The sequence below is a fragment of the Hordeum vulgare genome, chromosome 7H (genome assembly GCF_904849725.1).
Source record: "Hordeum vulgare subsp. vulgare chromosome 7H, MorexV3_pseudomolecules_assembly, whole genome shotgun sequence".
In the NCBI taxonomy this organism is placed as follows: domain Eukaryota; kingdom Viridiplantae; phylum Streptophyta; class Magnoliopsida; order Poales; family Poaceae; genus Hordeum; species Hordeum vulgare.
Genome location: NC_058524.1, coordinates 369,059,262 through 369,085,679, shown reverse-complemented (window position 1 = coordinate 369,085,679; position 26,418 = coordinate 369,059,262).

Below are 26,418 nucleotides of genomic sequence, written 5' to 3'. Positions count from 1 at the left end.
GGCTCTGCCCATCCTTTCGTACCCTCCACATCTACTGTCAGACTTATACCCACGACAGTTGGTGCCCACCGTGGGGCAGGCGTCTAAGCGACTTCCGGCGAGTTTGCGACTACATCTTTTCGTCATGTCATCCGGTGGAGATTCGAGCATGGGTCACGAGATCCTCTTCGGCGCTCTCTCCTTTATCGTCGATGATTCGGCATGGCTTCGGGACGCCCCTCTCGACGTCGAGGCGCTTCCCCGCCGCGGGGCCACGTACTTCCGTGCCGGCGCCCGCGGCATTCTTCTTCTCCAGCAGTCGGCTCCGGTGTCGACCTACACCGCCGTCACGCGCCGCAACAAGCGGTCCCGCCGTCCGCGGCTCCAGCGTTGGGTGCAACACGCCCAGGCGCGCCAGAACGCATCTTCACAAGTGGCGGTCCTAGAGTCGGTTGTGGTTGCCCTGCCGTCCCAGCGCTCGGACTCGGTTCCGACTGAGTTTCCTTCCGATTACTTGGGTCGCGGGCCTGCAGCAGAAGTACACATGGCCAACTCCCACGAAAGTCCCTGCCAAACTGGCCGGAACGAGCACGAGATCGGCGAAACATCCGGTGCTCGCCGTCGACCTCACCGTTCTGCCAGTCGGCACACTCGGCGGAGCAACGTGGAGTTGTTCCGCACGCCCATCCTTAACTTGGCTGCCGCTGCCAAGATAGCCGATTCCCTTCAGCCGACTGATTCAGAGGCTGGCAGGGGGATCGAGCAAATCCACGCACTGCTGCACACGGCGCAGCAGCAAAATTCGGCGGTCTCCCAGTCGCACAATAGGATCCACAATAGTTCTGTTCATGCGAACACGCATCGGTCAGTTCACAACCCTGGTTCTCATCAGCGACACAGGGGAGGCAGCCGTTCCATAAATCCCGAAGACCATCGCCGTTCACGCACCCCTCCGCGGGGTGGACCCTACGGGCCCCGACATCATGATGATCGGCGTTCAGTCGGTGACACTTACGACCCAAGGCCCGACGCGAGAGGGCATATCGCCCAGCGGAGAGTCGACAGGGGCCGAGCCCACCGCGATGGTCATGACATTGACCGTCCGAGTGGAAGCAGGACCATCATTTCTGGTCCCGCGTGTTTCAGTCAAGCCATCCGTTCGGCTGACATCCCTCCCAACTTCCGATTGGCAACGGGGATCAGCAAGTTTACACGAGAGTCCAAGCCAGAAATGTGGCTGGATGACTACCGAGTGGCAGTCCAGATCGGAGGAGGGGACGACCACGTCGCCATGAAGCACCTCCCTCTGATGCTCGACGGCTCGGCGCGAGCGTGGCTGAACCAATTGGCCCCCTCAAGCATCTACAGCTGGGCAGATCTGGCCCGAGTGTTCATCAGGACCTTCGAAGGGACGTGCAAGCGCCCTGCTGGCCTCGTGGAGCTCCAGCACTGTGTCCAGAAGCAGAATGAGCCCCTGCGCGATTTCATTCAGCGTTGGACGACCCTCTACCACACGGTGGAGAACGTCACAGAGCACCAAGCAGTCTGCGCCTTCAAGGCAGGCGTGCGGTACAAGGATCTGTACCTGAAGTTCGGTCGAACAACCGACATCTCCATGAGCAAGATGATGGAGATAGCGGCACGCTATGCAAATGGCGAAGAAGAAGACCGCATCCATAGCGGCAAGCACAAAACAGTCGCCGATGGAGATGGGAATAACACTCGGAAGCAGAAGCAGAAAGCTCCGCCCACTCCGCAGGCAGAAGCTGCAGCTGTTACCGATGCCAAGTTCAAGGGCAAAGGGAAGGCTCAGTTCACCCCCAAGAAGAAGCAGTTCAACAACCCCATCCTGGACCAGCCATGTCCGATCCACACGAAGATTGATGAAGAGGGCAACGCCATATATGCGAAGCATACCACTCGGCAATGTCGCCTCCTGATTCAAGGGTTCGGCGAAGGGCAACCGAGTGAAAAAGGCAATGAACAGGATGAGGAGGATAAGGAGGATCCGTTCCCCCAAGTCCATGCAAAACTGATGATTTTTGCTGACGTTGAGAGCAAGAGCCGACTGAAGCTGGTGAACAGGGAGGTGAACATGGCCACGCCTACCAACCCCAAGTTCCTCAAATGGTCTCAGATTGCGATCACCTTTGACCAGTCGGATCATCCAGCACACGTACCCACCCCAGGGAGATAGGCTCTGGTCGTCGACCCGGTGGTGGAAGGAGTCCGACTACGATAAGTCCTCATGGACGGCGGCAGTGGTTTGAACATCATGTACGCCGACACTCTCAAGGGGATTGGCATTCCGATGTCCAAACTCAGCGAGAGCAGCATGCAGTTCCATGGAGTCGTCCCTGGACGAAAGGCCAAGTCACTCGGCCAGATCACGTTGGACGTCGTTTTCGGCTCCGACAAGAACTTCCGCAAGGAAAAGCTGACGTTCGAGGTGGTGGACTTCCAGAGCGCGTATCACGCAATTCTGGGCCGCCCGGCGTATGCGCGTTTCATGGCCCGTCCATGTTACGTGTATCTGAAGCTAAAGATGCCAGGCCCGAAAGGTGTGATCACTATCACAGGCAATCGACAGTGGGCCGAAGAGTGTCTGCAGCAGGGATCAAGGATTGCCGATCAGCAGATGGCTGTCTTCGAGCTTGATGAGTACAAGAAAACAGTCGACCCCGCTGACTTGATGCGTGCGAAGAAGCCAGCTTCGGAGTCTGCGTTCCAGTCGGCGGGAGAGACGAAGAAGGTCAGCATCCACCCGACGGACGACACCGCGGCCCCGACGAACATCTCCACCACCCTCGATCCCAAATAGGAAGCCGAGCTCACCCAATTCCTCCGTGAGAACTGGGACATCTTCGCATGGAAGCCCTCTGACATGCCAGGTGTACCCAGGGAGTTGGCTGAGCACCGACTGCATGTGGATCCCACCGCTCGGCCTGTCCGAGAACGCCTGCGTCGGTCCGCCGCGCACAAGAGGAAGGCAATCGGAGAAGAAGTGGCCAAGCTTTTGGCAGCCAACTTCATTCGCGAGGTACACCACTCCAAGTGGCTCGCCAATGTTGTCATGGTGCCCAAGAAGGACAAGTCGCTCCGAATGTGCATCGAATTCAAGCATCTCAATAAGGTCTGCCCGAAAGACCATTTTCCGCTCCCCCGCATCGATCAAATTGTCGATTCGACTGCGGGTTGCGAGCGTTTGTCATTTCTTGATGCCTACTCGGGCTATCATCAGATCCGTCTGTATGGCCCTGATGAATTAAAAACCGCCTTAATCACCCCATTCGGGTGCTTCTGCTACATCACTATGCCATTTGGTTTGAAGAACGCAGGAGCAACCTTTATGCGCATGATCCAAAAATGCCTCCTTGACCAGATCGGTCGGAATGTGGAGGCGTATATGGATGATATCGTAGTCAAGTCACGCAAAGGTTCCGACCTGCTGACTGACTTGGCAGAAACATTCGCCAACCTTCGTAGGTACGATATCAAGCTCAACCCCGCCAAGTGTTCATTCGGCGTTCCCAGCGGAAAGTTACTCAGTTTCTTTGTTTCCGAACGAGGGATCGATGTCAACCCCGAAAAGATCGGGACCATCGTCTGAATGGAGCGGCCGGTCAGAATACACGATGTTCAACGGCTCACAGGTTGCCTAGCGGCTTTGAGCAGGTTTATCAGTCGACTCGGCGAGAAAGCACTTTCTCTGTACCGACTCATGAAGAAATCAGATACTTTCGAGTGGACAGATGAAGGCCAAGTTGCATTCGACGACCTCAAATTCCTACTTTCCACCCAGCCGGTTCTTACTGCTCCGTTCAGTAGAGAGCCCCTTCTTCTGTACATCGCGGCTACAAATCAAGTCGTCAACACTGTTCTCATAGTCGAACGAGAAGAAGAAGGCAAAGCATACAAAGTTCAGCGGCCAGTGTATTACGTCTCCGAAGTCCTGACTCTTTCCAAGTAGAGGTATCCCCACTATCAAAAACTTATCTAGAGGATTTACATGACTGCGAAGAAGGTGGCTCATTATTTCCAAGAACACTCGGTGTCTGTCATTTCTGATGCTGCGTTGTCGGAAATCCTCCACAATCGGGACGCATCGGGCCGAGTGGCGAAGTGGGCAATGGAGATGTTGTACTGCGACATCAAGTTCGAGGCCAAGAAAGCTATAAAGTCTCAAGCTCTGGCTGACTTCATAGCAGAATGGGTAGAACAATAGCAACCGGCCCACGTCTACTCGGCCCATTGGACAATGTTCTTCGATGGGTCCAAGATGTTGAATGGCTCCGGCGCTGGCGTTGTGATCGTATCGCCAAAGGGCGACAAACTCAAGCATGTGCTGCAGATACACTTTGATTCCTCCAACAATGAGGCAGAGTATGAGGCTCTCCTTTATGGACTGCGCATGGCCATCGCACTCGGCGTCCGTCGCCTGATGGTCTATGGCGATTCGGATTTGGTGGTTAATCAAGTGATGAAAGAGTGGGACGTCAGGAACCCCACCATGATCACATACTGCAATGCAGTGAGGAAGCTCGAGAAGAAGTTTGAAGGTCTAGAACTCCACCATGTTCCACGACTGAAGAACCAAGCAGCTGATGAGTTGGCAAAACTCGGATCCACTCGGAGACCAGTCCCGAGTGACGTCTGCCTCGAGCACCTCCACCTTCCCTCAGTTAAAGAACATCCTTTCACAGAGGAACCAGTACAACCAAAGAGCTCGACAGATCCGACTGAAGTCGACGTACCTGCTGTGGTTGATTTGACCATGGAGATTCTTGCTGTCATCCCCGATTGGACTGTGCCGATCATTGCATACATCCTAAGGCAGGAATTACCAGAAGACGAAGTCCAAGCCAGGCAGATCGTCCGCAGGTCAAAATCGTTCACTGTCATTGATGGCTAGTTGTACAAGGAAAGCGTTTCAGGCGTTCTTCAATGATGCATCTCCCCAGAGGAGGGACAGTTAATCCTGGACGAAATTCACTCGGGAACCTGCGGTCATCACGCCTCTTCAAGAGCAATCGTCGCCAAAGCATTCAGAGCTGGCTTCTTCTGGCTGCAGGCGAACGAAATGGCTAAAGATATGGTCGACCGATGTGAAGGCTATCAGTTCTACTCCAACCAGTCCCACAAGCCAACATCTGCGTTGAAGACAATCCCTCTTGTTTGGCCGTTTGCAGTATGGGGATTAGATACAGTCGGTCCATTCAGGACAGACCAAGGGGGATACACACATCTGTTGGTGGCAGTCGACAAGTTCACAAAATGGATTGAAGCCAAGCCCATCAAGAAGCTCGACACCCTAACGGCCATCAAGTTTGTCAGGGACATCATCTCCAGATTCGGGGTACCTCACAGCATAATCACGGACAATGGGTCAAACTTTGACTCGGACAGATTCAAAGGTTTCTGTGCAAGCCAAGGTATCCGAGTGGATTTTGCATCTGTGGCGTATCCTCAAACAAACGGACAAGCAGAGCGGGCGAATGGACTTATTCTACAAGGTTTGAAGCCCCGACTCCTGCGAGAGGTGGGACATGCCGCTGGCGCATGGGTCACCGAGCTACCTTCAGTGCTTTGGGGTCTCCGCACAACCCCGAATAGATCTATAGGGCGATCCCCGTTCTTCCTCGTTTATGGAGCAGAAGCGGTCCTTCCGAGTGACTTGCTTCACAATGCTCCACGTGTCGAACTCTTCTCCGAAGCTGAAGCAGAACAAGCAAGGCAAGACGGAGTGGACCTTCTAGAGGAGGAGCGCGAGATGGCACTGACTCGCTCAACCATTTATCAGCAAGATCTGCAGCGCTTTCACGCGCGACACGTCAGGAGTCGTACATTCCAAGCACGCGACCTGGTGCTCCGAGTGGATCAGCAAAGACCTCACAAGTTGGCTCCCGCTTGGGAAGGACCCTTCATCATCTCCAAGGTGCTGATCAACAGAGCATACGGACTCTACAACATCGACAGGGAAACAGACGAGCCGCGAGCATGGAACGGAGATCTCCTGAAGCGCTTCTACACGTGACTATCGACTGAAGCAATGAAAAGAACAAGTATTGGTGAAATAATACAAAGCAGATTGAGTTTTTGCAGATTCAAAATTCTTCCGCAGTTGCAGACTCCGGTCTCAAAAAAAAAACTTAGCTGCGATCAAGAATCGCCTAAGTACTAACTTTCTCCGAGTGTGCACTTCACGTCGCACTCGGGGACTTAGCTGCGATCAAGAATCGCCTAAGTGTTAACTTTCTCCGAGTGTGCACTTCACGTCGCACTCGGGGACTTAGCTGCGATCAAGAATCGCCTAAGTATTAACTTTCTCCGAGTGTGCACTTCACGTCGCACTCGGGGACTTAGCTGCGATCAAGAATCGCCTAAGTATTAACTTTCTCCGAGTGTGCACTTCATGTCGCACTCGGGGACTTAGCTGCGATCAAGAATCGCCTAAGTATTAACTTTCTCCGAGTGTGCACTTCACACCGCACTCGGGGACTTAGCTGCGATCAAGAATCACCTAGGTATTAACTTTCTCCGAGTGTGCACTTCACGTCGCACTCGGGGACTTAGCTGCGATCAAGAATCGCCTAAGTATTAACTTTCTCCAAGTGTGCACTTCACGTCGCACTCGAGGACTTAGCTGCGATCAAGAATAGCCTAAGTACAAATTTTCTCCGAGCGTGCACTAACCGTCGCACTCGAGGACTTAACTGCGATCAAGAATCGCCTAAGTATTCACTTTTTCCGAGTGTGCACTTCACGTCGCGCTCGGGGACTTAGCCGCGATCACGAATCTCCTAAGTACTCAAATGCCTTCGACTGTATCCTACAGATACACTCGGGGGCTGAGCAGACCCTCATTGAGGCTCATGTGGATGTCAAGACCATTGACAATTACATGAGTAGCAGACCCTCATTGAGGCTTATGTGGATGTCAAGACCACTGACAATTACATGAGTAACAACTCGCTCCGAGTACGACTTGACAGTCGCGCTCGACGACTTAGCCACGATCACGAATCGCCTAAGTACTCAAATGCCTTGGACTGTATCCTACAGATACACTCGGGGACTCAACAGACCCTCAGTGAGGCTCATGTAGATGTCAAGGCCACTGACAATTACATGAGTAGCAGAACCTCATTGAGGCTCATGTGGATGTCAAGACCACTGACAATTACATGAGCAACAACTCGCTCCGAGTACGACCTGACAGTCGCACTTGAAGACTTAGCCGTGATCACGAATCGCCTAAGTACTCTATTGCCTTCGAGTGTATCCTACAGATCCACTCGGAGACTCAGCAGACCCTCAGTGAAGCTCATGCAGATGTCAAGACAACTGACAATTACACGCTCCGCATGTTTGCCATTGGCTTCACCAAGAAACGCCAAACAAAAAACACGAGCCAAAATCGTATCAACAACTCTTTGGCAAAAGAAGAGCAAAAGATTCGATTCGAATTCAAAGTTCACCTAAGGATAGTTGGCTCGATGCAGATCAAGCTTATCCACACCGAACCAAGAATGTGACAACCAACAGCAGTGGCCAAAGTTTCTTACAACCAACACTCGGCATACCGAGGTAAAAGTTTTCTCAAACATCGTCAGGACTGGCGCTGGGACTGGCAGGCTCTACGAACGTGTCGAGGTCGATCCCGTCGGCGATGCGGGTGGCGCTCTCAAGGAAGGTCTCCATGAAGTCTTCGAATCGAAGCTTTTTTGTGTTGGCAACCTGCAACGCCTTCAGCTTCTCTTCGCGCGCCTCCTTGCAATGCACTCGGACCAGAGACAGAGCGACGTCCGCACCACAGCGAGCCGCAGACTTCTTCCATGACTGCACTCGGTTCGGGAACTCCTCCAGCCGAGTCATCAAGCCTTCCATCTCGTGCCGAGACTCGTCTTCAGGCCAAAGCTCCTTGTCGATTCGGCCGACGACTTCTCTCAGTCGACCGATGAAAGGTCCAACTTTGCATAGGCGAATGTGTGCTCGGAGCAGATCTCGATTGGCGTCCTCGCCGAGTGGAATGTTCTCAAGCATCGACCGCTCAACATCAGCTGCTTCAACCTCAGCATCCATGCAAAAATCTGCAAAGACAGGACGAGCAAACAGTCAGCGCAGAATGAAATGCACAGTCCACAAGCACTCGGAAAAACAAGACTTACCACCGAGAAGCGCTATCATCTTCCAGGCCCAATCACTGACGTAATTTTCCTGTGCTATGCACCGCCTGTTCAGCACTTTCATCTGCCCCATCAGCTCCGTCCTTTGTTTCCCCATTTTTTCCACCTCAGCGGTCAATGCCTTGTTTGCCTCACGGGCCTGCTCCAAGGACTTTTCTCGTTCTGCCAGAACATCCTTCATACCAGCCATTGCAACCATTGTTGCATCCAGTTCACCAGCAAACTGAACCTTTTCAGCCCTCAGAGTCTCGTACGCCGTACCCATCTCGCAAGTTTTCTGCAAGTCAGCGCCAAGAGACGGTCAGACAAATTCAACAAGGACAACAATAAAAATTCTAAGTTCTTCAGACCCCTGCCGACGCAAGCAGTCGACGGCGGTCTTGGGGACTACACCTAGTGGGTTCACTAAGAGTGACCCCACTGGCATGAAACTCAAACAGGTCCGCCCTATTGAGCTACATGACAACAAATAAGCCTATGAGGCTACTACTACCCAACCTGAGTAAAATTACTCTCGAGGACTCATCCAGTAGGTGCACTCCGAGTGCCCCAACTGTTAACATTCGGACAGATTAATTTTTGATCTGATCAAGTTAAAGAAAATGTGTATAAAGACAACTGCCGGTGCAAGCACTCGACAGAAGTCTCGGGGACTACACCCACTGGGTTCACTAAGAGTGAACCATTGCAAAAAATCATACGATATCCGAGCACACCCAGTGGGTTACAAGAGGAAAGTAAAAACTTACTAGCCCACTTACTCGGATATCGTCCCGCAGTTCCAAGCTTCGCTTGTACAAGGACGCGATGGAGTCGTACGCCTTCTTGGCCTCTCCCGCCATCAGCTCTGCCTGCACCATGGCCCCGTTGGCAGCTCCCACCTGATCTTCTGGGAGGCGCTTGACGTTATACTCGACAGTCGACGGGCCTGGCATCGTAGGAGGCTCCTTGGGCATCCCCAGACTTGCTCCAATCGGTTCAGCATCGATTGGCGTTGTTTCAGTCGACGACATCGTCTCAGTCGGCGGCGCGTCCGTGACGAGACTGGTAACTGGCGGAACAGCCTCAAGGACAAGCACCGCAGCTTGCTCAGACCTCCCCTGGTCATCCTCCTCCACAAAAATCACCCCTGAGGGAAACCCGACCGAACGGCGTGAGACCACAGGAAAAAGGCAAGACTAAAGACATAATTCGTGACGCAATAACGTAGGCTCTCGGAGTCACTACGACGCACCTGGCTGGGATGTGGCAACGTTGTCCATGTCCATGGGATCGTCCCCCTGGCGTGTCGGAGAGGTAGCAGAGGTGGCAATTCTGTCGAGTAAAATTCATTCGACCAATAAACAGGAGTTCAATCAAATACTAAAAGAAGGTAGAAGAACAATGCACTTACGTGGAGGTGACGGGAACTGCGACCCTCATCCGCGGTAAAGCCTTCCGAGGTTTAGATCCACTCGGTTTGGCCACCTTAGAGGGCTGACCCGCAGGCTCAGCAGCAGAATCCCTGGTCCTCTTTGTGTTTCGAGCACTCGGAGCCACGGGAACGGCTGGCAAGGCACTCGGTACCACAGGAGCAGCTGGCGGCGCACTCGAGGATGCTGGAGGGGCCGAAGGAGCCGCAGGTTCGTGACGGCGCTTAGTCCGAAGCTCTGGTGGCTCGTCTGCTTCTTCTTCTGCGGACTCCTCCTCATCCGTCTCCCCACTGTCGGAGACATACTCGACACTCTCCACGCTGCCCTCCTGGCTGCCTTCCTCCTCCTCGGCTGGATTCCTGTTCGAGACAGGAGAAAACCAGTTAGTCCACGCCTACACAAGATACAGTTGACAACATCAGACGCCATACAGTGATTCAAGAAAGCGATAAATCTAAGACATTCACGTGCACTCGACAAATTGTACTCACCTCATTCGGAGGAGGGTTGTCCGCGCGGAAGGCCTTCACTCGCCGGGCCCCTCTGGGGTTTTCGCAGGCGCCTGTGATGTTGAGGACCCACGACGCCACCATCTCCCCGGTCACGCACTCGACGTTGGTCCGAGTGGAGTCCTCAGGCCCCGTGTAATGCCACATGGCGTGGTGTCGAGCCTGCATAGGCTGGATCCGCCGGCCCAGGAAAACCTCCAGCAAATCTATGACGGTGACTCCCCTTCAGACGACATGTACGAGTGCGTCGACCAGAGGCTCGATATGGATCTTCTCCGCCTTCGTGAGCGCGAGCTGCTTAGGCGGAGCCGGTCGGTCTAAGCTAAAAGGGGGCAATCCTGTTGTGGCATTCGGGCAGGCGACGTCCTGGCAATAGAACCATGTCGACTGCCAGTTCCTAACAGATTCACTCAGCTGAAGAGTAGGATAGCTACTCTTACTTTTCTTTTGGAAGCCTAAGCCTCCACAGAGCTGGAGAAGGTGGGTTTTTTCATCCGGCTGGTTAAGTCGTTTGATGGTCTGGGATCTAGCAGAGAAGATGTGTTTGAAAAGCCCCCAATGGGGAGGACAGCCAATGAAACACTCGCACAGAACGACAAAGGCAGAGAGATGAGCTATGACATTGGGAGGAAAATGGTGGAGCTGTGCCCCGAAGTGGTTCATGATACCTTTGAAGAAGGGATGAGGAGGCACAGAGAAACCTCTGTACACATGGCTCAGCAGCAAGACGCGCTCCCTCTCCCGGGGCGCCGGCTCGGTCTCGCCTTCCGCCGGCAACCTCCACGACTTATGCGCAATCATCCCATGCTCCACCAACTCCAGCAGGTTCCCCTCCGTCACCGTGGAGGGGAGGAAATCCCCCTGGATCCAACCCGCCGGTAGCGCTCGCTGCCGCCGCTGAGCAGGAGCCGCCGCCTTCCCCTTCTTCTTCTTTGCTTCTAGCTTGCTAGTCTGCCCCTTTGTCATGGCGGAGGCTGCGGATTCGCGAGGGAGAAGGAGAGGGAAGGAGCTCAGGATGCGCAAGGGATGGCGAGAGGAGCGGAGCAAATGCAAGTTGTCCGGCGAGTGTAACGCAAAACCCCTCACCGCGGAGGGTTAAATAAGGTTTCGACTGGGTCACTGGCAAGTGGCCCTGAAATCTTATCCCCCGACCGGTCGCGGCGATATCAGTGGAGAAGATGAAGGCGCGGGAATCGAGGCGTCACGTACTACTCGAGCGCGATGTCGTCATCCCCGCTGAGCGCGCTGCAACCGAAATTTGAGGATCCCGGAAAATCCGCCGCTGTCAGTTGACTAGTCACATCAGAAGATACCACGGAAGCACTCGGTCCCCGACAGTTCGTTTCACAAATGCTTCCACTCAGATCGTTGGTCAAAGAAGATAAAATGGATCGAGGCAAGCAACGCCAAAGTCGCATCCGTACTAGTCGGATCCGTACTCCAAGCATCGCTTCATCGTTCCAACCCCAATCCATTCGGGGACTAATGATGGGGTTATAGTCCTAGGATAGGGTCATAGGCCTGCCCTATAAGTCCTACCCAAGGACTACCCTTCATAAGGGACAAGGCCCTTAGTCAGTTCCGACTGAACTAAGGACTTCCCATCATCCAGTCGGTAACGGATCCTCCACTGTCCAGTCGAAGGTGAGCATTCAGAGTGTATCAAACTAACCGACTGGATTCCACTCTGTGCATCGTAATCCCCCTGGAGGGAAACGGTCGTACGTTTCCATGTGCCTTTATTAGCATTTAAGACATACGTTACCTGTAACATATGCATTTAATCGCCACTACTCCACCCCTCTGCACCGAACCGTTGTTGAGGGCAGCGCACTCTATATAAGCCGCCCTCCTCCACTGGTGCAAGGGTTAGCAATTCACTGTAATCCATATTCCACTCAACAACAAGCTCCGAGAGCATTGAGACGTAGGGCTATTACCTCCACCGTAGAGGTGCCTGAACTCATACAACCTCGCCGTAGCTAAGGCTTTGCCCATCCTTTCGTACCCTACACATCTACTGTCAGACTTATACCCATGACAACCGGCTTGACATCCTCTAGCTCGAACCTCTTGAGCATGTCTTGAGTGTACTTGGCTTGTTTGATGAAGGTCCCTTCTAAGCCTTGTTTGATCTCAAACCCGAGGAAGAACTTCAACTCACCCATCATAGACATCTCAAATTTCTCGGTCATCAGTGCAGCAAATTCATCATTGAAAGATTTGTTAGGAGAACCAAAAATGATATCTTCAACATATAGTTGGCATATGAACAAATTCCCTTTGACCCTCTTAGTAAAAAGAGTGGGATCAATCTTCCCAATTTCAAACCCACGATCTTGTAACAACTCAGTAAGATACTCATACCACACACGTGGGGCTTGTTTAAGGCCATAGAGTGCCTTATTAAGTTTGTACACATGATTGGGGAGCTTGGGATGTTTGAACCCCGGGGGTTGTTTGACATAGACCAACTCATTTAAAAGACCATTAAGAAAGGCACTTTTCACATCTATTTGTTGCAATTTGAAATTATGATGAGAAGCAAATGCAAGCAGCATGCAAATAGATTCTAGATGAGCAACATGGGCTAAGGTTTCACCGTAGCCGATACCCTCGACTTGGGAGTAGCCTTGAGCCACCAATCTTGCCTTGTTTCGAATCACAATCCCATTGGCATCTTGCTTGTTTTTGAAGATCCATTTGGTCCTGATGACATTATGTTCCTCCTTTGGTCTTGGCACTAAATTCCAGACTTGATTACGCTCGAAGTTGTTGAGTTCTTCATGCATGGCCATAAGCCAATCCTCATCATCGAGCGCTTCCTGTACCTGTTGAGGTTCACAATACGAAACAAACGCGTGATGCTCACAATAATTCCAAATTTGTTGACGAGTGGATACTCCCCTTTTCAAACTACCAAGTACATTCTTCATAAGATGTGACTTGACTCTCGGCTTGTTTGCAATCTTGGCTGCGCGACGCTCCAAGAGTTCTGCATTGGATAACTGGGGAGCATTGACTTGATTGCTTTGCTTGCCCTTGCGTTTTGATCCTCCCTTGGCACCAGTAGCCCTCTTAGGCGCCGCATAAGGGAATTGAGAGACAGCATCCTGATCAACTTGATCTTCGACTTGAGCAGGTTCACTGGTTTGTCCTTGTTCTTGTGGTTGCTCTTGACCTTGATCTTGTGCTTGTATTTGGTCTGGATCGTGTAGTTGCACTTGATCTTGATCTTGAACAGATTCAGAACCTTGTGAAAGCACTTGTACAACATGGGACACATCACCATCTTTGAGCAATTGATATTGTCCTTGAGCTTGTTCAACTGGTTGAGGGTCTTCTCTTTGTTCATCGGAAGTGTGTGGGGCTTGTGAGGATGATGGCTCCACTTGAGTAGAGCATTGTCCTTATCCTTCGGCCATAAGGGGTTCCTCAATGGGGAGTATTTGACCAATCCCCATTCTTCTTATGGCTTGGGGAGGAAATTCATCACCTACATCACATAGACCACTTTGCTCCACTTGGGAGCCATTATTTTCATCAAAATACAGGTTACACGTCTCCTCAATGAGCCCGGTGGACTTGTTGAGGACACGGTAAGCATGAGAGTTTGTAGCATAACCAGCAAAGATGCCCTCATGTGCTCTAGAATCAAATTTAGCTAAACGTGCACCTTTCTTAAGAATAAAACACTTACACCCGAATACCCGGAAGTACTTGAGATTGGGTTTGTTTCCGGTGAGAATCTCATATGGGGTCTTGTTGAAGCCTGTGCGGATATAGAGCCGATTGGACGCATCACATGCTGTGTTGATGGCTTCGGCCCAAAAGTTATATGGAAATTTGAATTCCTCCATCATTGTTCTTGCAGCGTCCATCAATGTCCGGTTCTTCCTTTCCGCCACACATTTTGTTGAGGGGTATATTGTGCTGAATATTGATGTTTTATTCCCTCATCACCTAGAAACTCATCCAAGGTGTAGTTCTTGAACTCGGTGCCGTTGTCACTTCTAATAATCAAAATCTTTGCTTCATGTTGACGTTGAGCTTCATTAGCAAAGTTGATAACAGTTTGTTGAGTCTCACTCTTCCTCTTGAAGAAATATACCCATGTGTATCTTGAGTAATCATCAACAATCACCAAGCAGTACTTTCTGCCCCCAAGACTATCAAATGATGGAGGACCGAAGAGATCCATGTGAAGGAGCTCCAACGGCCTCTTAGTGTAAATGAGAGTCGTTGGACGATGAGTAGTTTCATAAATCTTTCCTTCAATGTAGGCACTGCAAGCACGATCTCTAGCAAAACTCACATTCGTTAGTCCACGAATATGGTCCCCTTTGAGGAGACTTTGCAAAGATCTCATATTGACATGAGCTAGTCGGCGATGCCAAAGCTAGACCACATCAACTTTAGCCATTAGACAAGTCGCAATCTTAGTGGGTCGCTTTGAAAAGTTCACCACATAGAGACCATTTTCGACATATCCAACGTAGGCTACTTTAAGAGTCTTGCTCCACAAAAGGACCACAGTATCAAGATTAAAGAATGTGGAAAAGCCCATAATTGCAAGTTGACGAATCGAAAGTAAATTGTAAGCAAGGGACTCAACAAGCATGACCTTCTCAATAGATAACTCTTGAGAGATAACCACCTTACCAAATCCCAATACCTTTGACGATGATGCATTGATGAATTGGACATGGGTGGTCATAGATGGGGAAGGATGTACATCCACCACTAAGGCCTTGCTTCCGGTCATATGATTTGTTGCTCCACTATCGAGCAACCATGACACCCCACCGGAAGCAAACTCCTGCAATAGATCAAGGCTTGGTTTTAGGTACCCATTTTTGAATGGGTCCTTTAATGTTATAGACAAGGGTCTTAGGAACCCAAATAGCACATTCAATGAACTCATAGTAAGAACCAACAAATCTGGCATAAACATGCCCATCACCAGCACGACATAAAACATAGGAAGGATTGAGTTTGCCGGCTGTGTTGGTAGGAATGGTTTTGCCCTTCTCGACACTCCCATTTTCCACCTTGTTCCTGTTCACCTCCTGAGTTCCTTCGCCCTCTTTGACAACGATGTCCATGAGGGTGGGGGATCGGTTGTTCCTGTTCTTCCTTTTTCTTTTAGACTTGGATTTAAGTCCAAGTCCCTCCTTTCCTACCACACCCTTTTGATTGATCAAGAGGTCGTTCAGGTTCTTATTGCCTTGGATGCATGACACAAGGCCCTTCTCAAGTTTATCCTTCAACTTGGCATTTTCCTCCACAAGATGTACATGCTCACAACACAGGTTAGTTGTACAAGCATTGTCAATTAAAACAAAAGGAGGACAAGTAGAGATTTCCTTGGTAAGCTTTGCTTGGAGTTGATCATGAGACTCTTTCAGGGAGAAGTGACTGCCTTTCAAGACCTTGTGAGCCTTGTCAAGTGTGTCAAACTCCACTTTGAGTCTGTCATGGTCAACCCCAAGAGCATCCTTTTCAGACTTAAGCATATGAGTAAGAACAGTAGCATGATCTAGTTCCTTTTGCAATTTAGCGCAGTCATCGTTGTATGACTCCTCAAGAGCCAAACGAAGAGTGCGCTCTTTTTCTAGTGCAATAGATAGTTCAACAATCTCATCGGCATAGTCACGACTATGTCCTTGCATCTCGGAGATGGTCTCCTCATGAGACTCGATGAGGTCATTAGCCTCACCCAGTTGTTCCAAAAGATCAACAAAGTGCCTTTTGGTTTCTCCTTTGATAGTACATAGAAATTTGTCAAGATCATGCTCATTAAGTTCCACAACATCACTATCATCAACACAATTCAACAATGAAGGAGCACTAGTGATGTTGGTCTTAACGCTTGGTGTTACCTGATCGATACCTTTGGCCATGAGGCACTTGGGGATGTGATTATCGTTGGGGGCGTTGAAGAGAGACACATTCTTGGGAGAAGGGGTGGCAATAGCGACAGTCGCAGTTGCCACCGTATCATCATCATCATCATCGGAGGGGTACTCTTCAAGCGCCACCATGCCCTTTGGATGAGGTTTCTTGACAAAGTTGTTCTTGCTTGGGAATGACTTGGTTTTGTCTTTGCGAATGAGCTTGCCTTCGTTGTCTTCTCTCTTCTCATAGGGACATTCTGCCACGAAGTGGCTCACATTACCGCAGTTATAGCATGTCCTCACTCATTGCTTGGGTTTGAACCCACTTGAGTTGTTCTTGGTGAAGTTGGGTCTTGAGTTCCTCTTGTTGCCCTAGAATTGCCTTGACGCAAGAGCCATGTGCTCGTGATAAGCATACTTAGTGTCTTCAGGGCAGCTCTCCTCTTCCTCATCCTCTTCTTCTTCTTCAGAAGCATCCTTTGCCTTTAAAGCAAGGGTAGGTGAAGCTGTCTTTGACCGAACTCGAGCAAGTGCATTGTCAGCGGTCTCGTTCATGATTGTAATTGCAATGAATTCATCCAACACCTCACTGGAAGACAAGGAGTGGAAATATGGTCGTTGGCGAATGACTGATGACATGGCTTTGTTGAAAGGCATGATGGCCTTGAGAAACTTGCGCTTGATCCATGTGTCATCCACATCCTTGCTCCCATGATCCTTGAGAGCAACAACAATAGCAGTCACCCTTCGATAGAGATCACGAGGGTCCTCATCTTCCTTCATCACAAACTCATCGGCCTTATCAAGTACCACTTCATAGTTTGACCGTTGAATGCTTGAGCTTCCCTTGTACAACACCATAATGTGCTCCCAACAGTCCTTAGCCAGAGTGAAGGGGCGCAAGTGAGGAAGATCTTCACGAGGTACTGTAGACTGTAGAATAAACAATGCGGAGTGATTATACTGATTGTCCGCTTCTTCTCTTGGAGTGAGGTTGCTTGGGTCATGAGGATAGTAGCCTTCCTCGATGATTCTCCATAAATTTGTTGAGCTGTGATTCAAATGAGACTTAATAGAAAACACCCAGTTAGCAAAATCACTCTTAACAAGCTTAGGAGGAGGACCAACAGGGTTAAGACGCGGTGTGAGAACAGGTCATCCATAGACCAAGGGAGGTGGAACTGAGGCATAGGTTCCAGTCCCATCCTTTTCGAGAGGAGAGGAAGGTCGCATACCTTTAGCCCCTTCCTTAGAGGAATTGGCCTCCGAATCTGTGTTGGCGGGTCTAACCACCAACGCTGGCTCGGGTGAACTTTTAATTCCCTCAATTAACTCTTTAAGCATGGTTTTGACTTCGTTCGTAAAGGACGTCTTGAGAGTGGTCATAGCCGTATTCAAGTCGTCCCTTGTGACCGAAGTCAAGTCCATGGCCTCGGGTTGCCCATGGGGAACTCCCTCTTCGTCTTCCATACTCTTCGGGTGGTGAAACCCTTAATAAAGATACGTGGCTCTGATACCAATTGAAAGGATCGATATGGTTGACTAGAGGGGGGGGGGTGAATAGGCAACTACCAATCTTTAGCTTTTCTTAACAAATAAGGATTAGCAACATAAAGGTTCTCTAAAATGACACTATGTGAGCAACCTATATGATGCTACTTACAAAGAGTAAAGAAGCAAGTAAGAGATACTCTACAACAACAACAAATACAAAGTAAAGGTAAGAGATAACCAGAAGTGGAACCGATGAAGACGAGGATGTGTTACCGAAGTTCCTGCCCTTTGACACGAAGTACGTCTCCGTTGGAGCGGTGTGGAGGCACAATGCTCCCCAATAAGCCACTAGGGCCACCGTATTCTCCTCACGCCCTCGCACAATGCAAGGTGCCGTGATTCCACTATAGGTGCCCTTGAAGGTGGCGACCGAAACTTTACAAACAAGGTTGGGGCAATCTCCACACAATGCTTGGAGGCTCCCAACAAGACCACGGAGCTTCACCACAATGGAATGTGGCTCCAAGGTGACCTCAACCGTCTAGGGTGCTCAACCACCCAAGAGTAACAAGATCCGCAAGGGATTAGTAGGGGGAATCAAATATCCTTTGGTGGAAGTGTAGATCAAGGCCTTCTCAAGCAATCCCTAGAAAATCAACAAGGTTGATTGGCTAGGGAGAGAGATCGGGCTAAAATGAGCTTATGGAGCAACAATGGAGCTTAGAGGGGTTAAAGGTGAGCTCTAGGAAGAAGAAGATACCTTTATATAGTAGGGGGGGGGCAGATCCACCCGTTACCCACCTACAACTTAAAGGTACAAGCGGTACTACCGCTCCTGGGAGCGCTACTACCGCTCAGCTTCTGACCAACCACGGTAGTACCAGGATACTACCGTGCCAACACCTCTTTGGGAAGAGTATGCGAGAAAAGCCCGTCAGCGCGGTAGTAAAATAATACTACCGCACTTCGGGCGGTAGTACCGCCCTTGGAGCGGTAGTAAAAAATTACTACCGCACTTCGGGCGGTAGTACCGCTCATGGAGCGGTAGTAAAAGTTTACTACCGCACTTCGGGCGGTAGTACCGCTCATGGAGCGGTAGTAAAAGTTTACTACCGCACCTGGGGCGGCAGTACCGCTGTTGGAGCAGTAGTAAAAATTTACTACCGCTCTGAGAGTGGTACTACCGCTGTGCCAGTAGTACTACCGCTGGTACAGCGGTACTACCGCTTACCCCTTTCGCATAGGCATAGAATACACTCATTGGGGCTCCATTGAGGCCAAGATATAGGTGGGTGCATGAAGTGTGTGCGTGAGGATTCCACCCAAACCTTTCCGACGCGGACCCCCTCTTAATAAGAAGACTTTCCTATGACTCAAACTAGGAAGAGAAACGTAGAAGAAAGTCCGTCTTTGAGAACCTCCGAGGGGCGTCGAGTCATCTTGTGCCTAGAAGAGAATAGTCTGAAAGGCTCAAGATACAAGATTAGTCCGCACAATAATTGTCATCAATCACTAAAACCACTTAGGAGAAATATGCCCTAACACTTGATCAGCTAGGTATTAGGGGTCTTTGAGGTCTTTGGGTCCGAGTCCTTCGTCAAACGCGTGATGTATCGTCGTAATAGCAATAATAACATTAAGGACCACAACCAAAACAGAGTAAAAACACACATCAAAATGCTACCCTATTATGTAAAATCCTAGTATTATTTATCAAAATATTTGTTTTCTGGTTTTGAAATAAAAAGGTATTTTTAAAGTCTTTTTAATAGGAGTTAAAAAATACTTAAACTAGGTTTTAAAATAAACTTGTGCTCAAAAGTTTTATAAAAATTCTACAAACAACACTATTAAATACTACACAATTTTATAAGAATTATGGTGGAAAAATATTTAAGTTTGGATAAGTAGTTAATCCTGTAGGTTTATTTTTAAAAACCCAAAAATAAAATAAAGGAAAAAGTCCAGCTCACTAGCCTGGCTTGGCCCGCACCTCGGCCGCCCAGCTGGCCAACCGGCCGGCCAGCCAGCCAGCCAGCCTAGGCAGGCGCGTAGCGGCACGTTTACACCTGACGCGCGGGCCCCTATGGTCAGCAACAAAAAGGAGAAAGAGGGGGGGAGAGAGTCCGCCGACACGTGGGGTCCTCCTGTCGGGGTTGTCTTCTTCCTCTAGACAGAGGAGAGGGGCTGCTCACCGGAGGCAGCTCAGGGGTCCTCGCAGCAAGGCGAGCACGGGAATGGACCCTTGGCACTTCCACCTACCTGATGAGGGTTGAGGGGTCGACAAAGATGGCATGAGTCACCGGCGACGACGAAGCCGCGGCGGAGACCTTTCGGGAAGGTGCTGGGAACGATGCTCCGAGCGGGGAGAAGGACGGAGGAGTGGTGGAGAAGGCTCAGGAGGTCTTTGTGGTCACAGGGGAAGCGAAAGGAGCTCGAGAGCGTGCGTGTAGCCCGATATCAATGGAGCCCAGACGCGGCGGCGCCTCAGTCGATCTCGAGTACCGGGGCTCTCTTAGCTCGAGGGGGTGCTCGGGGTGGTCGATTTGAGTGGAGAGGGAGGTTCTGGTGGTGCGGAGAGGTGCATGGGAGCCTTTATATAGGCGGGCGACGAGTCACCGAACGGTGGTGCGCCGGTGGTCTTGCTGCAGCGGCAGGAGAGGGAGAGAGAGCTCGAGTGTGAAACCATGGTATTGCGGACACGGTTTAGGACCGCGCGACATCTTCAGGAGCGGGGGCAGTCTCTTGGCACGTCGAGGTGGCGGGGGTCCTTCTGGCCACTTTGGCCGTGCACGGGCACGCGTCTCCAGGGGCAGAGGAGAGGGGGAGAAGAGGGGCCCGATGCTGCCCTGGACTCAGTCATCGGTGTGGTCAAAGAGGGGCAACAGGTGGAGGCGAGAATCGGCCGGTGATGGTCCCCTGGGGCTCGAGTGCGCCCTGTAGCACGTCCAGAGCGCAGCTTTGGCATGCCACGGCATGCTGGCGCACTGTGGCACGTCTTGGCCATGTTTGAGGTGTTTGGGAGGTGGGGCAGATGCTCCTTGGATGCTAGGGACCGAGAAGAACCAAGCTGGCTAAGGGGAGAGAATTAAAGTGGTGCTGTGAACCTTGATTGAGGAGCTAAAATGAAGATTTTGGCTCCCTCTCATTGAACCAGTGCTGGTCCACTCGTGTGCAGTTGAGGAGGGGCACAGGCCATTTGTGACAAGAGTTTGGAGCAAAGGGAGTAAGTGTGGTGGTTGCTAGATGCTATTTTTCAAATCTGGCAGAAGGTGTTTGATGCATGTTTGGGGAAGTTAACCTCCTCCAAATGCATTGAAAGTTAACAAGATTTGGTTTTAGGTATAATCAGGAGGCTCTACCAAATTTGAGCTCCATTGGACAAGTTTGACAATGTAAACTTGAAAATACCCACAAATGGGCAGACCTGCATTCTTGTGAGAAGATGTGAGCATATTAACTCCCACTAATCCAAATCTTGGCATGACCTCCTTATTTGGGGTATTGAGCACTCCTGCAAAGTTTGAGACCAAATGGACAAACTTGACCATGTAGAGTTGCTCCAACTTGATTGTGGATAGAAAGGGTTTCTGAATTATTTGGTAAATCAAATCACCTTGGATGGAGGTGAAACTTGGCACGATCACCAAATATGGCATGTGGGACATGCAAGAATGTTCTGGGAGTTTACTGAGAATATTTCCTTTGGAAATATTTCAAAAGGTCACAATAGACAGAATTGGTTTTCAAAGGTTTGCTCAAATATTTTGAACAAGACTATGGGTTTAAACTCTTATGTATGGAAAATATATGTCCTCTGAGTATTACCTTATTTTCTCAGATTTTTCTAAGGTAGAACCATATTTTTTCACCCAGAAATACCATTTCTGGCCTTAGAATAGGACATATAAATAAAATAGGAAAATGACTTTAAAAATAATAATTTCATGATTTTGAAGAGTTATATTAATATTAGAATCAAAATACAATATTTGGGTGATGGCACTCCCCTAAATTTAGGGACTCGCAGTGCAAACTCCAAAGCAAGGTTTTGGTTTACCAAAATAATTAAAAAGGATATTTATGGAAATAATATTTTATGAAAACTGTTTTTAGATATGTAGTCACAAGCACACATACAACAATGACAATCAAGGCACTCATGGCATTAACTTAAAAAGTTTTAACTTATACCAAATTTTGAAAGAAAGACAAAGTGAAGTGAAAATAGGGTGTGACAATATACACTAGCAAATAGACATGTGGGTTGTAACAAAAAAAATACTCATGACCCTAACTAATAAGTACTGCTCAAAACCATCACAAGCCCACACCTTTTATGTCAACACCCTTACCATCTTCCCCGAGAGGTGTCCACATAATCACCGCACATTAAAACGTGGACAAGCCTAAAAAACTTAAGTTGTCTACTGTATCACACATCGATTACTGAACCATTCTGGTGAAGGAAATATTTAAAATTATCTCATCGAGCTGGAAGTGAGGGACCACCCGTGCGAGCCACTCCCTATACTTGGTCTTGCATTTTCCCTTTCACGCAATACATCTGTACTATCAAACATGTAGATAGTCTTGTGTATGCTCTTACTCCACGTTTCATCAAACAAATTCAGCAAGCATGAGTACTATATATTGTATAATGAAGCAAAAAAATAGTTTTTGGTTTTTTTGCTCTCACGAGTACAAGAATGACTATGTAAATTTTCAATATGATCAATGTCCAAAAGATTAAAACTCGTCTCCCGTGATGAGAGAAAACTATCAAAAAAGTTTATCTTTATATAAGTGAGAGAAAGACTGAAAAATATGTTGTTGAAAGTAATTCAATATGCACTCTGTTTATGACAGAACTGCAGATTATATTGTTTTTATGTTTAATTTTATTGTTTACGAAAAAATAAAAAAAATTAGTCGAACATATGACCAAGCATAACAAACTCCTAAAATATTGAAACAACAATAAAGCTCTTAATTAGTAGCTTGTATAAAACGCCTGTAAACATATGTACAACAAATAAGTAGATAACTCCTTGAATACATTTTTATTATGATAATTTAATAAAACATAATGGAGCCCGCCATATTGGTAACACCATATCGTACACGCATATTCCTAGGCTAGCTAGCACACTCATATTCGTAACACTATAACATCGGTTTGATCAATCTTGAGGCTAGCTAGCTAGAACAGGTATATTTGTAACACCATGACGTCAACTTGATCAATCTTGAGGCTAGCTACGTGCGGATCGGCAAACATATGTTGGGGTTTCGTGATTCACACGGACGCGATGGGAAGGCAATAAATCCCGTCATGGTCACACTTTCATGTTGGTTTTGCAATTTCATTCATCCTATATAGTAGTTCATTGTGTCTATCACACCATACCATGAATAGACGTCCTAGATGTTCAATGTGCAAGGACGATGTGTGACTATTCATAAATAGGACAACCCTCCTTTGAGACACAAACACATGCTAGCTCCATTGGCCTTGGTTTATCTTGTTGTGCATGGGGTCGTGAGTTTGATCCCATGTACTTGCAAATATATTTTGCGTCCTTTCCCATAATAGTTGAGTCGTTTTTTCAGAAAAGTTGGGCCGTTTGACTTGGGCCAGAGCGCACAGTTTGGATGGACGTGAGAGAGACATAATTTCAAAGGCAAAAGAATCACGATAAATTAGTATCACCTCGGATAGTCAAAAAATCTTAAAATAATACTAATAATATAGGTGAACGGATTAAAAAATTTAGAGAAACACACCTTGCTTTATTAATAGGTATAGATTACTCCACTGTAAATAAATATAAGAGCATCATTAAATTGTATTTAAAATAAAATATGCATCACTCAAAAATGTTTTTATATCACTAAAAAGACCCATGACACGTTTGGTTTCCCGTATCTATCTCATCAAACAACCACTGGAAGAATTTGACATGTTTGGTTGACTCGGTCGCATACAAATGTTGGTCAGTACGAAACTTAAAGCACTCCCCACCAGGCTCGCTTGAAGCTGTTGAATTAACAGTTTCGAACGAGTCAGGCTGGGTCAGTCAGCTAGAGAGCATGTGGTTTATCCCATTGCACTAGAGAATACAAGAGGAACGCGAGCTCTGTACATGATTTTTTCTCCTATCTCCACTAAACTTGTCCCTAATCTCTTTTTATTTGTCCCTTCTAATCTACACAATGGTACTTCGATTAACATGGTCTATACGAAAAAGATGCACATTGATGTCATGGTTCCATTCACGTGATCGATTCGTAGTTTCGTCAACCATAGAGGTGAGGTGACCTTCCGGAGCAGCCATGGCGTCATGTGTGGTTGTGAGCACACAATAGAAGGGGAAGATCATAGAGGAGTAAAGGGAGAAGAAGCAGGGGAGAGGGGGAGAATAGTAGGAGCGGGGCGAGCAAAGGAATAACGATGCATAGCAGGGGCTTGTCGGCCGGTGCAATGTGAGCACGAGCGGTTGCTCAGATGCAAGGCATGGCGCTCGGAAACATGTGCTGGGAAAATGCATCACCTCTTGGAGTACCAAGGCGGCAATAATGGAACATGTGGGAGAGCTCGACCAGGAGGTGCCTGTGGCGGTGCAGCAGAGGAGAGCCGACAGGGGTGGAGTTCTAGCCTGACGCATCGACAATACAACGATCCATCAGAGGCGTGGGCGTAAGCGAGGTGTAAGATGCCGATGCAATGAGCGGGGGCAGTGCAGCGGCGCTTCGACGTCTTGAGTCGGGCGCTCTATCTCTCTACTGAACAAAGCGACCCACCATGAATCCCCAAACCAGACCGACACGATGACCGCTACTATAAAAGATGCCTATGATGACTACGTACACTACCACTTATGGGCCGGAGTAGCATTGCTTTACCTAAAAACTACCACCACACGTCGCTACCAGGAAAACAAGCGAAAACAACCACCATCGTTTCATTGATCAAGTTGGATGGTTGCTACTTGTGATTTCCCCGAAGAGGAAGGGTGATGTGGTAAAGTAGCGAAAAGTATTTCCCTTAGTTAAGAACCAAGGTTTACAAAACTAATAGAAGAATAAGAAAACAATCGTCAGCACCACCAACACACAAAAGAGCAAATGCTTACACCCAATGCGGGCAAGAGGGTTCTCAATCCCCGTGTACTCATTAGCACCAAGGATTAAATCTGATAGTAGTAGATAGATAAATTGCAAAGTAAATAAATTACAACAAGGTATTTTTGATTTTTGTAATATGATTAAAGTAGACCCGAGGTCAAAGTTTTTACTAGAGGCTTCTGTCTTATTAGCATGGCATAAGATCGGTGAACAGATTACTGTTGGACAATTGATAGAAAAACACATAGTTATGACGTTATTCATGGCATGATCAATTATAAAGGCATTGCGTCCGTGACAAGTAGACCGACTCCTTCCTGCATCTACTGTTATTACTCCACCAATCAATTGACTCATGCCTGCATCTATGATAGTTAAGTTCATATGAACAGAGTAGCGCTTTAAGTAAGATGACATAATGTAGACAAATTAAAACCAATCAATATGATTAAAAACCATATTTTATCATTAGTAGCAACAATACAATATGTGCCTCGCTACCCCTTCTATCACTAGGTGAGGACACCGCAAGATTGAACATGCGACTATGCACCACTTCCACTAAATATCGATATATCAACTTCGGCAAAGAAAACACGTAGATCGGGAAGCATTACATAGCTATACAAATCACATATAATAGAATTCGAAAATACTCGATTACTTTCAATGAATAATATGATCATAGACCCACAAATCATCGAATCCCAACAAACACACCGCACAAAAGAATCACATCGAATATATCTTCGGATAGAACATGGCATTGAAGATCAAAGAGATATGAGAAGCCATCTAGCTAATCATTATGGACCCATAGGTCTGTGGTAGACTACTCACGCATCATCTTGGAGGGACATGGCTACCTTGGATATGATCACAAATATTGCATATGCTTATTTATTTGAGGTGATTTCTGATAAAAGTTATGCAATAATTTATTTATGCTATACAGAACAAATGTACTTCACCTCTTTTTGTTTCATGCCTAATTGCAGAACTACCAAACACTCATCCAATCCACATATGAAGATAAGGGAAAAAGAGATGTTTAGATGATGTTCAAGAAGTTCTCTCACGTCACTTTTAGACCAAGAGAAGTAGAGTCCAAGTCTCTCACGTTCTGAACTCAGATTTGGACTCCACAAACATACCTGTCTCAAAATGCCAAGAACTTTTGCATACAGACTCTGAATTGGGTGATTCTTTTTTGTTGGAAAGTAATTTCATGTACTTTCCGGCCCAATAGGATTCACCTTCAAATTCATCCAGAGCATGGAGATATTGACGAAACAATCTGATATTGTAGCAGAACCTGAGTCAAATTATAACTCCAAAGGTGTTGCATCACCTCCACTTGGGCCCATAGGCCTTGTACGACTAAGTGTTAGATCTAGGGTGCCTTGGGACGTCCTCCCACCTCCTTGGCCGCCACCCCTTGCTCCTATATAAGTAAATCAATCTAGCAGTTTTTTGGTTGCAACTTCGTGTACTTCGTTTGTGTCCAACGGCAAGACCAAGACCGCTTTCGGATCCCCACTTGCGGGTGCACTAAATCTTGGTCCTTTATAGCCACTTACTTGTCCACGGGCAGTTGTAGCCACACCCGCGGCAAGGCTTGCGAGGAGACCGCGGAAAACAACCATGAAGACGACCAAGTCCACAACCTGAAGGCTGAAGACCAAAGGCTGAGGCCCCGACAAGATCCTTGCCCGGGGGAGCTAGCAAAGCCCCGACAAGAAGCACTCTCGACAAGGTCCCAGTCCAGCACCGCTCTAGCGCAATGGCGAGCTACCCCTTTTCCCTTGATACG